The 15,599-nt window shown below is 39.6% G+C and overlaps 1 pseudogene; it reads left to right on the plus strand.

The window, feature by feature from the left end:
- Positions 1-2,291: 2,291 nt before the first annotated feature.
- LOC104678210 lies at positions 2,292-2,935 on the plus strand (annotated as a pseudogene).
- The last annotated feature ends 12,664 nt before the right edge of the window (positions 2,936-15,599 follow it).

Consider the following 15,599-nt stretch of genomic DNA (forward strand, 5'->3'; position numbering starts at 1 on the left):
GCCAGTAGAAAGCAGGAAAAAGGAGGTAGGCACCGAGCTGTTTTGTAGCCTGGAGGAGGCCTGCAATTGCCAAGGATAATAGCATGGCAAACACTTTGCTACTGACAGCCTGGATTCAACTTTCTCACCATAATTCTGCCAAACAAGGCTGGTAAAAGTTCAGAAAGCACTACTAGGAATAATTAAGGCAATGGAGGATTTATTTTGTATGGAGAGATTAAAGGAGTTTTACATGTGTTACTTGGCTGCGCAAACATGAAATGGGAAGACGAAAATTATTAACAAATATTTGAATGGTTTAAGTTATTGGGAAGGAGATGTGAACTTTAAGTAATAAGGCATGATAATGTACCACCATGCACCCGACCTAAGAGAAATACATTAAAAAAAAAAATTCAGATGGAAACTAATATAAAAAGTACAAAGATTAAACACTACATTCCCATATTAAGAAAAAAATTAAAGGATATCATCAGAGTTTTCCAAGTCTTAGTCAGTCCCTCTGAGATAGGTGGCAGGATGTAAACACAATGCTGTTTTTTTAGACAGAAAGACTCCATGTGTGTGCATATGAATGCACTTAGCATTGTACCATGGAGTAAGCCAGAATATATTTTTTTTTAATTTTTATTTTGAGGTAAAGCTGATTCACTGTGTCCATAAGATACTCAGAGAACACTCTTGCCATTTCCAGACACGCTGAAAGCTGGCGCAGCATTAGCAAGTTACTATTGAGAAAGAGATCATGTGTCCCTCAAAAGCGTGTGCCCCATCAATCCCCCCCAAACTAGGTGGCAAAGCAGATTCATTTTTCTCTTCATCATCTTGCTCCAGTGCGAAGTTCCTCATCCCTAGTGGGGAGTAACAGATGTGCTGATGTAAAAAATGAACGGGCCAGTCACAGTGGCTCACACCTGCAATCCCAGTACTTTGGGAGGCTGAGGTGGGTGAATCAGCTGAGGTCAAGGAGTTCAAGACCAGTCTGGCCAACATGGTGAAACCCCATCTCTATCAAAAAAATACAAAAATTAGCTGGCTGTGGTGGTGGGAACCTGTAGTTCCAGCTACTCGGGAGGCTGAGACAGGAGAATCTGTTGAACCCAGGAGATGGAGGCTGTAGTGAGCTGAAATTGTGCCACTGCACTCCAGCCTGGGGGATAGAGCAAGATACTGTCTCAAAAAAAAAGGGGGGGTGGGGTTATTTTCCTTACTTTCCTACAACTTCCTCAGCATATAAAAGAATAGACACAGTAACACTGGAAAGCCAAACAGGAGAGAGTCCCCACCACAGAGCAAAATTGCATAAGCAGAGGTCCAAAACCAAGTTTTTACCTCTTTCCTCTCCTCCCATGAGTACCATTCCACTGCTTACATAATAAGACACTAGGGAATATGGTTGTTGTTTCCTTGGGTAATCTGTTCTCAAGAATTTGCAAAACAGACCTTGGATTAGCATGCCACACATCATTTAAAAACCAAGAAAAACAATAGTTGGCTTCCAAATAAAGATGAGAAGATAAGAAAGAAATTAATTTTAAAATTTCAGTTAGGAGCAATAAGTTCAAGACAGGCTGATCATACTTAACAGCAATGTACTACGTGCTGAAAGAGCAGATTTTAAATGCTGTCACCACAAAAAAATGGTAAGTGTGTGAGGAAATGGAAATGGAATATGATAATTAGCCTGATTCTGCCACTCCATAGTGTCTAGATATCTATCTAATATATATGTTGGATATATATTGTACATGTTGTGCAGCATAAATATACACAATTCAGCCTGCCACAGTGGCTCACGTCTGTAACCCCAGCACTTTGGGAGGTCGAGGCCAGAGGATCATGAGGTCAGGAGATGGAGACCATCCTGGCTAACAGGGTGAAACTCGTCTCTTCTAAAAATACAAAAAAAAAAAAAAAAAAAAAACCAAGCCAGGCTTGGTGGCGGGCGCCTGTAGTCCCAGTTACTCGGGAGCCTGAGGCAGGAGAATGGCGGGAACCCGGGAGGCGGAGCTTGCAGTGAGCCGAGATCGCGCCATTGCACTCCAGCCTGGGCGACAGAGCGAGAGTCCGTCTCAACAATAACAACAAAAAATATAGATAGATAGATAGATAGATAGATAGATAGATAGATAGATAGGTAGATAGATAGATGTATATATACACACATACAATTCTATTTGTCAATTAAACATAAATAAAAATAAATTGATGCAATGTACATAAATTATTATATTAATAAGAATTCATGTTCTCTCTCCCTTGAGCACGCCACTGAAGACCCTGGTGTCGCCATGGAACGCCGCCCTGCCTGTAGTTACCGGTATTTTAAGAACAAGCCATACCCAAAGTCTCGCTTCTTCCAAGGCATCCCTGATGCCAAGATTCGCATCTTTGACCTGGGGCTGAAGAAGGCAAAAGTGGATGAGTTTCCGCTTTATGGCCACGTGGTGTCACATGAAGTTGAGCCCCTGTCCTCTGAAGCCCTGGAGGCTGCCCGAATTTGTGCCAGTGAGTACATGGTAAAAAGCTGTGGCAAAGATGGCTTCCATATCTGGGTGTGGCTCCACTCCTTCCAGGTCATCCGCATCAACAAGATGTTGTCCTGTGCTGGGGCTCACAGGCTCAAACAGGCATGCGAGGTACGTTTGGAAAGCCCCAGGGCACCGTGGCCAGGGTTCACATCGGCCAAGTTATCATGTCCATCTGCACCAAGCTGCAGAACAAGGAGCACGTGATTGAAGCCCTAGGCAGGGCCAAGTTCAAGTTCCCTGGCTGCCAGAAGACCCACATCTCAAAGAAGTGGGGCTTCATTAAGTTCAGTGTGGATGAATTTGAAGACATGGTGACTGAGAAGTGGCTCATCCCAGATGGCTGTGGGATCAAGTACATCCCCGCTTCTGGCCCTCTGGACAAGTGGCAGTCTCTGCACTCCTGAGGGCTTCCACTGTGCTGCCCCTTCTTAATACTCATCAATAAATTCTACTTCCTGTCCATCTAATAAATAATAAATAAATACATAATTCATGAAAATGTTTGTCCCTAGGCAACCTCAGTGCTTTAAGTTGCTCTGAGATCTATAGTTGAACACTAAAGTGTTTAAACTTTATCTCATGCTGTATATGTCCCACTCACATTACAGACTAGAAGTCTCTGGCCTACACAGTGAGCATCTAAGAGTGTTATGTTACATTTAGTGTGGTGTTAACCCAAGGGATCCCATGTTCTTCATCAGTGTACTGCCATTGTGCTGAAGAGAAAGAATATGCAATCAATAAAACATGGACAACTTCAAGCAATGAAAGTATGAATGAGCCATTAAATAGAGCACTTTCCTTAAAACTTAAAATGACGAATGAATTATGTTTGTCAAGAAAGGAAATTTTGATAAATGGAAAATTGACTTCATAACAATATTTCAAGTTATTATTATTACTATTTGTATTTGATAAAGTTGCTGTGAATTCAAAACACTTTTGGGGACATTTCTTCCAATACTTCCTTTTGTGTCAAAAGAAGGAAAGAGAAAGAGAAAGAACATTTGAAAACTTCAGAAAGTGGAACCTGACAGCCACCTCTCTATAGAAAGGTAAAGGAATGAACCCCTTGGAAAGTTCATTCAGCAGGTCAATGATGGATTGTTATGTTTTCATGTTATTAACATATTAGACATGGCCTCACACTTCATAAATTAATATCTATATTATTCAGAGTCGCCTTTCCTGTTACTTTTTCTCAGTAACCAACAAATACACTATGCTTCTTTTATTTATTTTAAATATTTTAAAGTATTTAAGTGAATGCACTATGTTTTATTTGTTCAGAGTGTATTTATTTTACTGTGCGGCTCACTACACAGATCCTTATGACCTGCAATCTTACAGCTTACACCGTATTTATTTTTTCTCCCCACCTACTTCTTTGTCTATGCAGTTTTCCCATTATTATACATGGGTAGTTTGAAAACTATCCAAGTATTTTTCAAAGCCAGTTAATTGTCTTATTTCGACACCAGAAATACATGTTGTTATGTGATCTGAATTTCACTATTATCAAAATATTCTTATCCGTGACAGAGAAAAATGGGATGCCTTACAAAATCTCCAGTTCCTCTGTAATATGAGCTCTAATACACTGCTGCCCAATGTCTCTTTTACCCCACAAAGTTATTAATCTCCTTATAGGTAGCAAACTAACCTTCCTTTTACACCCAGGTTTTACCTGGCCTGCAGTTTGTCAACTGCTTCTTTTTAAAAGATTTGAAAATTACCATATACTTTCTGAAATATACATTTTCATAGTTTAAGTTTATTTTAAAATTACATTTGAAATATTAAACTGAAAAAGTACTTACATTAAAATATTTCTCTAACTCCTTTTCTCTTTTGATACTTAACTGATTTTGTTGTTCATTTCATCCATATGTTTTGTCTTTCATAGAATACATATGTTATTGTACTTCTTAAAAGACCCATTCACTATTGCCTTTAACAATTTTGAATGTTAGATATTTATACATGTGAGTCATGACAATTATTATAGCTTACTATATAAAACACACATAATCAAACTAAAGCTTTTCAAATAAAAATATAATTGTGATATTAGAACTCATTTCCTTCATATACTAAAACTTCTGGGAAAAGAAAAAGCTGAGTACATCATTATTCCAGCAAACTTACATTGTTTTGAAAGTTCATTCTTAGAAGACATGCCAAAGATGTTTTGGATTAAAGCTTCATAAGCATTTATGAGGGCTGGGTCATTTATGGAAGCTTAAAAAGCAGTGAACTTCAGCATGTTTGCTGAACTTGGACAAGCCACTTAACCAATTTGGACATCCATTGGTAAATCCATTTGGATATCCTTGGTAAAATAAAGCTGGGACTTCTGGCCCTTTTTGAAATCTATTATTATAAAATAAATGAATAGATGCACTCAGTTATTAAAAGAAGGCCTTTTACTTTGAAGAGTACTTTAAATACATAGTATTAGTTTCAATGGGAAATATGCCAATACCATTACGATCCTTCAACATTAACCATAATAACAAATAATCATTGAATTATAAATATTTACATAGAAATCAAATGAAGTTTAATGCATTCTTAAAAGAAGGTATACTGCTACTTCAAGTAAAGTCTAATCTAAAATCCCACCCAAAGCAAAGAAAATTACAAATATAACCATGATCCATTGAGCAATTCTAGAGAACTAGGAGCTCTATCATTTAACATTAATATAGGTTGAGAAAACAGAAAGGGGGAAATAAGTTTCTTTATCAAATTCCAGTCGAAAAGTATTTTAGTAGCTGTTAATTTTACTGTTAAGTGCAAAAATTTAATAATACTTAAAATCAGCTCCATACATTTTGAAATATAATCACAATATGCCAGGTTTAGGAAAGCAACCATTCACAGTATCTTAGGACCACAGTTAAACACAAATATAAGCCATCTCACTGCCAAGCACTTTATTTTATACTTTATAGAATATATTCTTATCATGAAACAGTCAACAGCAGCTGTTGCCCAGGGGCCTCTGGGCCCCACAGGCAATACATAAGAACATTATGCTAGATTTTTGTAGTAGCCATCAGGTTTTTGCACCTCTCATGCAAATTATGTTTTCATTATCATAGCTCATGTTTAACCATCTATTTCCAGTTACATCAAATTATTCATCATCCTACTAACAAACCCCAAACTACTGCATATGGTCATGATATTTATCCCCTTAAAATTACTACATATTTTAAATTACCATAAATCTTGACAACTAATTTGATGACAAATAAATCTCTAACTTAGTAAAAGTAATTGTTCTCCCACTGATAATCCCTTAGCACATTAAAAAGTAAACAAATTCTGATAAGAACAAATATAACACAATAATCCTCTATGTATACACTATAGTAAATGAAATATTAATGTTTTGGCTTCTGTTCTTTCTGTGGTTAAAAATAATGTTGAAGGAGTAACATCAGCAAGATGATGAACAGGAAGTTTCCAGCACTCCTCACAGAAACATCAATTTAAACAACCATCCATGCATGAAAATACTTTGCCAAGAGCTAAGGAATCCATATGACAGATTATAACACCTGGGTAAATTACAGAAATAAAGAAAGATGGATTGAAGATGGGAGTAAGGACAGTTTCACATTACTCACATCACCTCTTCCCCGAACTTGTTTAGCATAACACAGTGCCAACAGTGATATCTTCCACATAGGGGAAGAACAGTGAAGTTAACATGTGACTTTACTGTGGTCTTCACCATTATGCCCCTTCAGGGCCAGCTTTCAGATCCACCCCAGTGCTAGGCTAGCTCCTGCAGCCTCAGGATTCAGGCCAGCCCCTGTGGATGTTGGCCCCATACCTGCCTTCATAGACTCAGCCTCTGGGCCCATCCCAATGGACCTAGACTTCAGTCCTGTCACCATGAACACAGTTACTAGGTCCACCCCAGTGGACCCCAGCAACACACTAGACCCCATGTACCCAGGATCCAGGCTTATACCTGTAGACCCAAGCTTCAGGCTCACCCCTGTGCAATGAGGCAGCAGGCCCATCTACACAAACCTAAATTCCATGTCTGCCTACTCCTGCAGACCCAGATATCAGACCCAAAAGCCAGGGCTGCTCATCTACTTATTGAGGTACCAGCTCAGCTGTTTCAAGGATTCCAGCAGCAAGTGTACACAGATATCCCAGAAACATCCTGCTCAGAATCTCTACGTGGGCTGATTGGTGAAGGACTCTCTTTGCTGAAGCCTGTCTGTAAAGATTAGAAGAGATGTGGCCGGGCACCATGGCTCAAGCCTGTAATCCCAGCACTTTGGGAGGCTGAGGTGTGTGGATCACAAGGTCAGGAGATAGAGACCATTCTGGCTAACATGGTGAAACCCCGTCTCTACTAAAAACACAAAAAAATCAGCCAGGCATGGCGGCGGGTGCCTGTAGTCCCAGCTGCTGGGGAGGCTGAGGTGGGAGAATGGCACGAACCCAGGAGGCGGAGCCTGCAATGACCAGACATCACGCCACTGCACTCCAGCTTACTTCTTCAAATACATAGACCATAATGCAAGACAAAAAAAAAAAGTCAAATAATCAGGGAAATCTGACATCACCAGAAGAGGAAAAAATAAAAGAGCCAGTAACTAGCCCTAAAAAATAGAGATGTATGAACTGCCTGACAAATAATTCAAAATAATCCTCTTAAGGAAGCTCAGTGAACTACAGAGGAAAGCAAACAACCAAATAAAATCATAAAAACAATACATGAACAAATTTAGAAGTTTAACAAAAAAAATAGAAACTATAAAAAAAGAACAAAACAGGAATTCTGGGACTGAAGAACATAATAACTGAATAGAAAAACTTCTTAGAAAGCTTCAAGACCATCCAAATGTTCAACTTACAATGTTACATTCAATATACTCATTGTAAGTTGAAAATATTGTAAGTAAAAGATGCATTTAATACACCTAGCCTACCAAACATCACAGTTTAGTCTAGCCTACCTTAACTATGTTCAGAACATTTAAATTAGCCCATACTGGGCAAACTCATCTAACACAAAGCCTATTTTATAATAAAGTGTCGAACCTCTCATGTACCACCTACTGCTAGCCTGGGAAAAGATCAAAGTTCAAAATTTAAAGTATAATAAAATTGTGATGGTGTTACACTATTGTAAAGTCAAAAAATTGTAGGTCAAACCACTGAAATTTGAGAACCATCTGTACTTGATCAAACAGAAGAAAAAAATCAGGGAGCTCAACAGGTCATTTGAGATTTACCAGATAGCAGAACAGAAAGATAAAAGAAGGAAAAATAGTGAAGAAAGACAACAGAAGTTACAGCTGAACATCAAGCAAACAATATATGTATTATGAAAATTCTAGAATCAACAGAGGAAAAGAAAATGACTGAAAATTTATTTAAAGAAATAATGACAGAAAATTTCACAAATCTCGAGAGGAAAATGAACACCCAGATATATGAAGCCTGAAAAACCTCAGTTAGATAGAATATAAAGAATCTTCCCCAGATACACTATAATCAAATTCTCAAAAGTAAAAAATACAGTGTCATAAAAGCATACTGTAATTTTGACTCCTCATGAGGGAAGAGAGAGATCCTCTCATATTGTTTTATACTCAGTACCTGTTTTAAGAAAAAAGGAAGTGAAACCAAAGACAGGCAGCCAGCGCCAGGTCCAAAACCGGGCCTGGGCCTGCCTGGCCTAAACCTAGTAGTTAAAAATTAACATATTAACTCATGACTTAGAAACCGATGTTATCCATAGATTCCTGGTATTGTATAAAAGAACATTGTGGGCCGGGCGCGGTGGCTCAAGCCTGTAATCCCAGCACTTTGGGAGGCCGAGACGGGCGGATCACAAGGTCAGGAGATCGAGACCATCCTGGCTAACACAGTGAAACCCCGTCTCTACTAAAAATACAAAAAACTAGCCGGGCGAGGTGGCGGGCGCCTGCAGTCCCAGCTACTCGGGAGGCTGAGGCAGGAGAATGGCGTGAACCTGGGAGGCGGAGCTTGCAGTGAGCTGAGATCTGGCCACTGCACTCCAGCCCGGGTGACAGAGCAAGACTCCGTCTCAAAAAAAAAAAAAAAAAAAAAAAAAAAGAACATTGTGAAACTCCCTGCTCTGTTCTGTTTCACTCTGACCACCGGTGCATGCAGCCCCTGTCACGTACCCCCTGCTCGCTCAAATCAATCATGACCCTTTCTGTGAAATCTTTAGTGTTGTCAGCCCTTAAAAGGGACAGAAATTGTGCACTCAGGGAGCTCGGATTTTCAGGCAGTAGCTTGCTGATGCTCCCAGCTGAATAAAGCCCTTCCTTCTACAACTTGGTGTCTGAGAGGTTTTGTCTGCGGCTCATCCTGCTACACTCAGAGAAAGAAAAAGTGACTCTTCACATGTAAAGGAACCCTCATGAGGACGGTAAGCAAATTTTCCAGCAGAAACTTTGGAAACCAGGAGAAAGTGAGATTATCTATTCAAAGCACTGAAAGAAAAAGAAAATCTGCCAATAAGTCTACCACATTCTGCAAATCTGACCTTTGGAAATGGAGAGATAAAAGATCTTCGAGAAAAACAAAATCTGAGGGATTTCATTACGACCAGATCTGCCAGACAATAAATGACAAAAGGAGTTATTTAAATTAGAATGAAAGGATGTTAGCCAACAACTTGAGAACATGTAAAAATATAAAGCTCACTGTAAAGATAAGAATATAGTCCACTTCAAAATATTCTAATGAGTCAAGGATGATGTAAAAATCATTTCTAAAACAACTTGAGAACATGTAAAAATATAAAGCTCACTGTAAAGATAAGAATATAGTCCACTTCAAAATATTCTAATGAGTGAAGGATGATGTAAAAATCACTTCTAACTGTAGTAGAAAGGTTAAAAGACAAGTATTAAAATAACTTTATGCTAATTTGTTAATGGATATATAGTATACAAAAGATGTAAATTGGCCGGGCGCGGTGGCTCAAGCCTGTAATCCCAGCACTTTGGGAGGCCGAGACGGGCGGATCACCAGGTCAGGAGATCGAGACCATCCTGGCTAACACGGTGAAACTCTGTCTCTACTAAAAAATACAAAAAACTAGCCGGGCGAGGTGGCGGTGGCCTGTAGTCCCAGCTACACGGGAAGCTGAGGCAGGAGAATGGCCTAAACCCGGGAGGCGGAGCTTGCAGTGAACTGAGATCCGGCCACTGCACTCCAGTCTGGGCAACAGAGTGAGACTCCGTCTCAAAAAAAAAAAAAAAAGATGTAAATTGTGACATTAATAACATAAATGTGGTGAGAGAAGGTAAATATAGAGTTTTTATATGTAGCCAAAGTTATTATTGGCTTAAAACAAACTGTTGCAACTAAAAAAGGTTTTACATAAGCAACAAGGTAACCATAAAGAAAAAAATATGTGTTGTAGGTACACAAAAGATAAAGAGAGAAGAATCAAAGCATACCACTGCAAAAAAAAAAAAGTCAAATTACAAGGAGAGCAAGAGAGGAGGAAAGAAGAAACTACAAAACAATCAGAAAACAATTAACAAAGTGGCAATAGTAAGTCAAATAAATAAATATCTGATTTAAATGTAAATGAATTATATTTTCTAACCGGAAGATATAGCGTGACTAAAATGAATGAAAAGACAGTATCTAACTATATGTTCCATACAAGAGGCTCACTGTATCTTTAAGGGTACACATAAGCTGAAAGTGAAGGAATGGAAAAAGATATTCCATTCACATGCTAACAAAAAGGGAGCACTAATTGCTATACTTATTTGAAACAAAATAGACTTTAAGTAGAAACTGTCACAAGAGACAAAGAAAGTCATTATATAATGACTTTCTTTGACATTATATAAAGTCAGATCATCTCAAGAGCATGTAACAATTGTAAATATATGTGCGCCCAATAATGAAGCACTTAAATATACAAAACAAGTGTGAAGAGAACTAAAGAGAGAAATAGGTAGCAATACAATAAGTTGACACTTAAAAGAAAAGACTGTGTAGGGACCAGTCCTAAATGCATAACAGAGACAACTGTCACTCTGCATGACGATGAACTGTGGTCATATTTAGGAGTCCCAGGCCTTGGCATAAATTGGAGTTGAAACAATACTGCCATATTTTCCAGCAAGTATCACTGGAACAAGTCATTCCAAGTTTTCTAAGTTGAGTTACATGTATGTTGAGCCTTTTATTGTCACATGTAACAGAAAATTCAACTCAAACCACCTTAAGAAAAACAAAAACAAAAAGCAAAATGTAGAATTTATCCAGATAGCTGGTATCAAGATAGAGTTAACCAAAACTTTCAAGCTTCAATTTTATCTATGCCTTGACTCTACATTGGATACCTTTTCTGTTTTCTCTCTTTTCCTACAGACTTCCAAGTTCTGGTGATAAGGTCCTTGCAAAATGACCCAGAAATATACTTTATATTTACAGCATGACTTAGCAGAAAAGACAACTCTCTTTTCCCAATTGTTCTCTAAAGACTCACAATTGAGGCCATGCGCGGTGGCTCAAGTCTGTAATCCCAGCACTTTGGGAGGCCGAGTCAGGCGGATCACGAGGTCAGGAGATCCAGACCATCCTGGCTAACACGGTGAAACCCCGTCTCTACTGAAAAAACACACAAAAAAACTAGCCGGGCGTGGGGGCGGGCACCTGTAGTCCGAGCTACTCGGGAGGTTGAGGCAGGAGAATGGCGTAAATCCGGGAGGCGGAGCTTGCAGTGAGCCAAGATCCACTGCACTCCAGCCTGGGAGACAGAGCGAGACTCCGTTCCAAAAAAAAAAAAAAAAAAAAAAAGACTCACAATTGAGTCTCATTGAATTGTATTGGATACCGTGTCCTCCAGAACAATCACTGTGACTAATGGCATGCAAAATTTTAATGTCACTGTGTCACTGTGGAATTTAATGTCACTGTGGAATTAACAGCATCCAATCTAGGAGGACGAACACTTTACCCATACGAAAGCCAGTTAAACAGAATGGGCAGCCAGGCACAGTGGCTCACGCTTGTAGTCCCAGCATTTTGGGAGGCCAAGGTGGGTGGATCACGAGGTCAGGAGTTCAAGACTAGCCTGACCAACATAGTGAAACCTTGTCTCAACTAAAAATACAAAAATTAGCTGGGTGTGGTGGTGCATGCCTGTAATCCCAGTTACTCAGGAGGCTGAGAGAGAATTGCTTGAATCTGGGAGGCGGGGGTTGCAGTGAGCCAAGATTGTGCCACTACACTGTAGCTTGGGTGACAGAGCGAGACTCCATCTCAAAAAAAAAAAAAAAACACACACATTTGTCCAATATGCTTCCTCATTCAGATGAAATTGGAACAGAGAATAGAATGGCACTAAACTTTCTAGTGAGTAACAAAACATCAGGGAATCAAGTCAATAAGGAAACGAATGAGGCAATTAGGTATTGTTGATAATAGCTTCTGTTATATTTTAAAAGGTGTTAGCTATTTTTAGATCAGGTAGACAAATATATCTTTGATTGTTTGTCTAGCTTTCAGTTTCCTGGGGTATAAATCATCTAGGATATTTTAATTTGAATAAGTTTAAAGCAGTCAAAGGTTTTTTTTTTGTTTGTTTTTTTTTTTTTTTTTTTTTTTTTTTTTTTTTTTTTGAGACGGAGACTGGCTGTGTTGCCCAGGCTGGAGTGCAGTGGCATGATCTCGGCTCACTGCAAGCTCCGCCTCCCGGGTTCATGCCATTCTCCCGACTCAGCCTCCGAGTAGCTGGGACTACAGGCGCCCGCCACCACGCCCGGCTAATTTTTTGTATTTTTAGTAGAGACAGGGTTTCACCGTGTTAGCCAAGATGGTCTCCATCTCCTGACCTCGTGATCCGCCCGCCTCAGCCTCCCAAAGTGCTGGGATTACAGGCTTGAGCCACCGCGCCTGGCCGGTTTTTTTTTTTTTTAAATCAAACATATATTAACCTTCATTTCAAAGTTTAAAGTTTAATGTAAGAAGTATTACACTTGAGCTCCTGTATACTATTTATAAAGAATAACAAATCTTGCTTAGAACAAGCCTATTTTTTTAAGAAGAAATTGGACTTCCAGCAATGCTATCATTATTAAAATCCTGTTTTAAAAGATACATATCACTCTCCACTCCATAGTTATTATTCACATTTAATTACATAAATATATTGTATTAGAGATTCAGTGTTTTAATTTTCAATTACCATTTGTTTATAAGTTAGCATATGTATTGAGTTTAAATGTAAACTCCACTTTTAATATTATGCTTATCATCATAACTAAAAATGCATCATAACTGATACCTTCTGCAGACCTAGGTGGACTTAATGGAAGAGTAGAAGAGTAGTTAATATTTAACAACATTTCAAGTAAATACACATAAAACTATATAATTATCCCTCATCTTCATCTCTTTGATTTTTTTCTTTAATGAGTTAACTGTCAATCTTTCAACTTTCATATCAACTCTAAGAAAAGAAGAGGTCGTTGTTCACTCACTAAAGAGCAATGTAAATAATGTTTATTTTACTGTATACAGCGATAGATGTGTATAATTATTTATTTCATTAATTGGTTTAAATATTTCATCCTATTGACCCAGAGGGCATTTTAATTACATGGGAAACCAACAGCAGCCTCTACCTTGAAAAATAGTGAATCAAAAACAATACCACATCCCTGGAGGGAAGCCAGAGATTAGTGCCACCCTCAAGGACTTGAAAGACTCGGAGAGGTGATTCCACTCCCTGTTCAAATCTCCTGTTTGGCCTGTGCAGAAGACAAACGGATCTTGGAGAATGACGGTGGATTATCATAAGCTTACCCAAGTGTGACTCCAACTGCAGCTGCTGTGCCAGATATGGTTTCGTTGCTTGAGCAAATTACCACATCTCCTGGTACCTGGTATGCAGCCATTGATTTGGCAAATGCCTTTTCTCCATTCCTGTCCAGAAGGCCAACCGGAAGCAATTTGCCTTCAGCTGGCAAAGCCAGCAATAAACCGTTACTGTCCTACTTCAGGGGTATATCAACTCTCCAGCTTTGTGCCATAATCTTGTTTGCAGAGATCTTGATTGTTTTTCCCTTCCACAAGATATCACACTAGTCCATTGCATTGATGACATTATGCTGATTGGATCCAGTGAGTGATAAGTAGCAAACACACTGTACTTATGGCTGAGAGATTTAAATGCCAGGAGATGGGAAATAAATCTGACTAAAATTCAGGGACCTTCTTCCTCAGTAAAATTTCTAGAGGTCCAGTGGTGTGGGGCCTATTGAGATATGCCTTCCAAGGTAAAGGGTAAGTTGCTACCTTTGGCCCCTCCTACAACCAAGAAAGAGGCACAATGCTTAGTGGGCCTACTTGGATTTTAGAGGCAACACATTCATCATTTGGGTATGTTACTCTGGCCCATTTATCAAGTGACCCAAAAGGCTGCCAGCTTTGAGTGGAATCCAGAAAAGGAGAAGGCTCTGCAACAGGTCCAGGCTGCTGCGCAAGTCTACTACTCCACAACAGAGGTAAGGAAGAGTATGGGTGGAACACACGAGATCCCTTAGGGCATCTCTTAGTATTACCATGCCCTGTGATTAAGGTCAATGGGAAACTACAGGAGCCCAATCTGGGCAGGACTACAAATAGCTCCAGACTCTTTAGAAATGAAGGTTTGGGGTCACTTCACCAGGTAAAGAACCATGATTGCTGAGGTACTTGCTGAAGGCAAGAGGAATATAGAATGAGTAGTAGAAGGTAGTCATCAATACCAGCTACGGCCACATGACCAATTGCAGAAAAGAGGATGATAATTATGAGTATTTCCTTCTTATTTTGTTAAGAACATGTTTGTGCATGTGTACACTTGTACTAACATATCTTCATTTTATTTCCTTTTTTCTTTGTCATGTGACATAAGATTTATTGACTTCATATGAGAATTTAAGTGTTGTTAACTTTATGTAATAGCATCTGGGTTGGAGATGGATGTGTTTCAGTTGTATAAAGGATAGCTGTATTATGTTAGGCATAATTATGACTTTGTTGTCTTTATTTGAAGATTATGTGTGATTTCAGGAGGTGTATATGGGTTCAAGTCAACAAGGAGTGGACTTGTGATGGTTAGTATTGAGTGTCAATTTGATTGGATTGAAGGATGCAAAGTATTGTTCTGAGTGTGTCTGGGAGGGTGTTGCCAAAGGAGATTAACATTTGAGTCAGTGGACTGGGAGAGGCAGACACACCCTCAATCTGGGTGGGCACCATCTTGTCAGCTGCCAGTGTGGCTAGGATAAAGCAGGCAGACGAACGTGGAAGGACTAGACTGGCTAAGTCTTCCAGCCTTCATCCTTCTCCTGTGCTGGATGCTTCCTGTCCTCAAACGTTGGACACCAAGGTTTGCCAGTGGCTCTTGGCCCTTTGACCACAGACTGAAGGCTGCACTGTCAGCTTCCCTATTTTTGAGGTTTTGGGACACAGACTGGCTTCCTTCTCCTCAGCTTGCAGATGGCCTACTGTGGGACTTCACCTTGTGATCGTGTAAGTCAATACTCCTTAATAAACTCTCTTTCATATGTACATCTATGTTATTAGTCCTGTCCCTCTAGAGAACCCTGACTAATACAGAGCTAGGTTTAGGATTCATGCTTGGGTTTGTGTGACAATGACAAGGAAGTCGTACAATGAAATTTCAGTGGGTTCTCCCATGAAAATCTCTACGTTCTATGTGATTAAAAATTGAATGCAGCCGGGCGCGGTGGCTCAAGCCTGTAATCCCAGCACTTTGGGAGGCCGAGACGGGCGGATCACGAGGTCAGGAGATCGAGACCATCCTGGCTAACACGGTGAAACCCCGTCTCTACTAAAAATACAAAAAAACTAGCCGGGCGAGGTGGCGGGCGCCTGTAGTCCCAGCTACTCGGGAGGCTGAGGCAGGAGAATGGCATGAACCCGGGAGGCGGAGCTTGCAGTGAGCTGAGATCTGGCCACTGCACTCCAGCCTGGGCGACAGAGCGAGACTCCGTCTCAAAAAAAAAAAAAAAAAAAAAA

This window comes from Rhinopithecus roxellana, chromosome 13 (genome assembly GCF_007565055.1).
Source record: "Rhinopithecus roxellana isolate Shanxi Qingling chromosome 13, ASM756505v1, whole genome shotgun sequence".
Lineage (NCBI taxonomy): Eukaryota > Metazoa > Chordata > Mammalia > Primates > Cercopithecidae > Rhinopithecus > Rhinopithecus roxellana.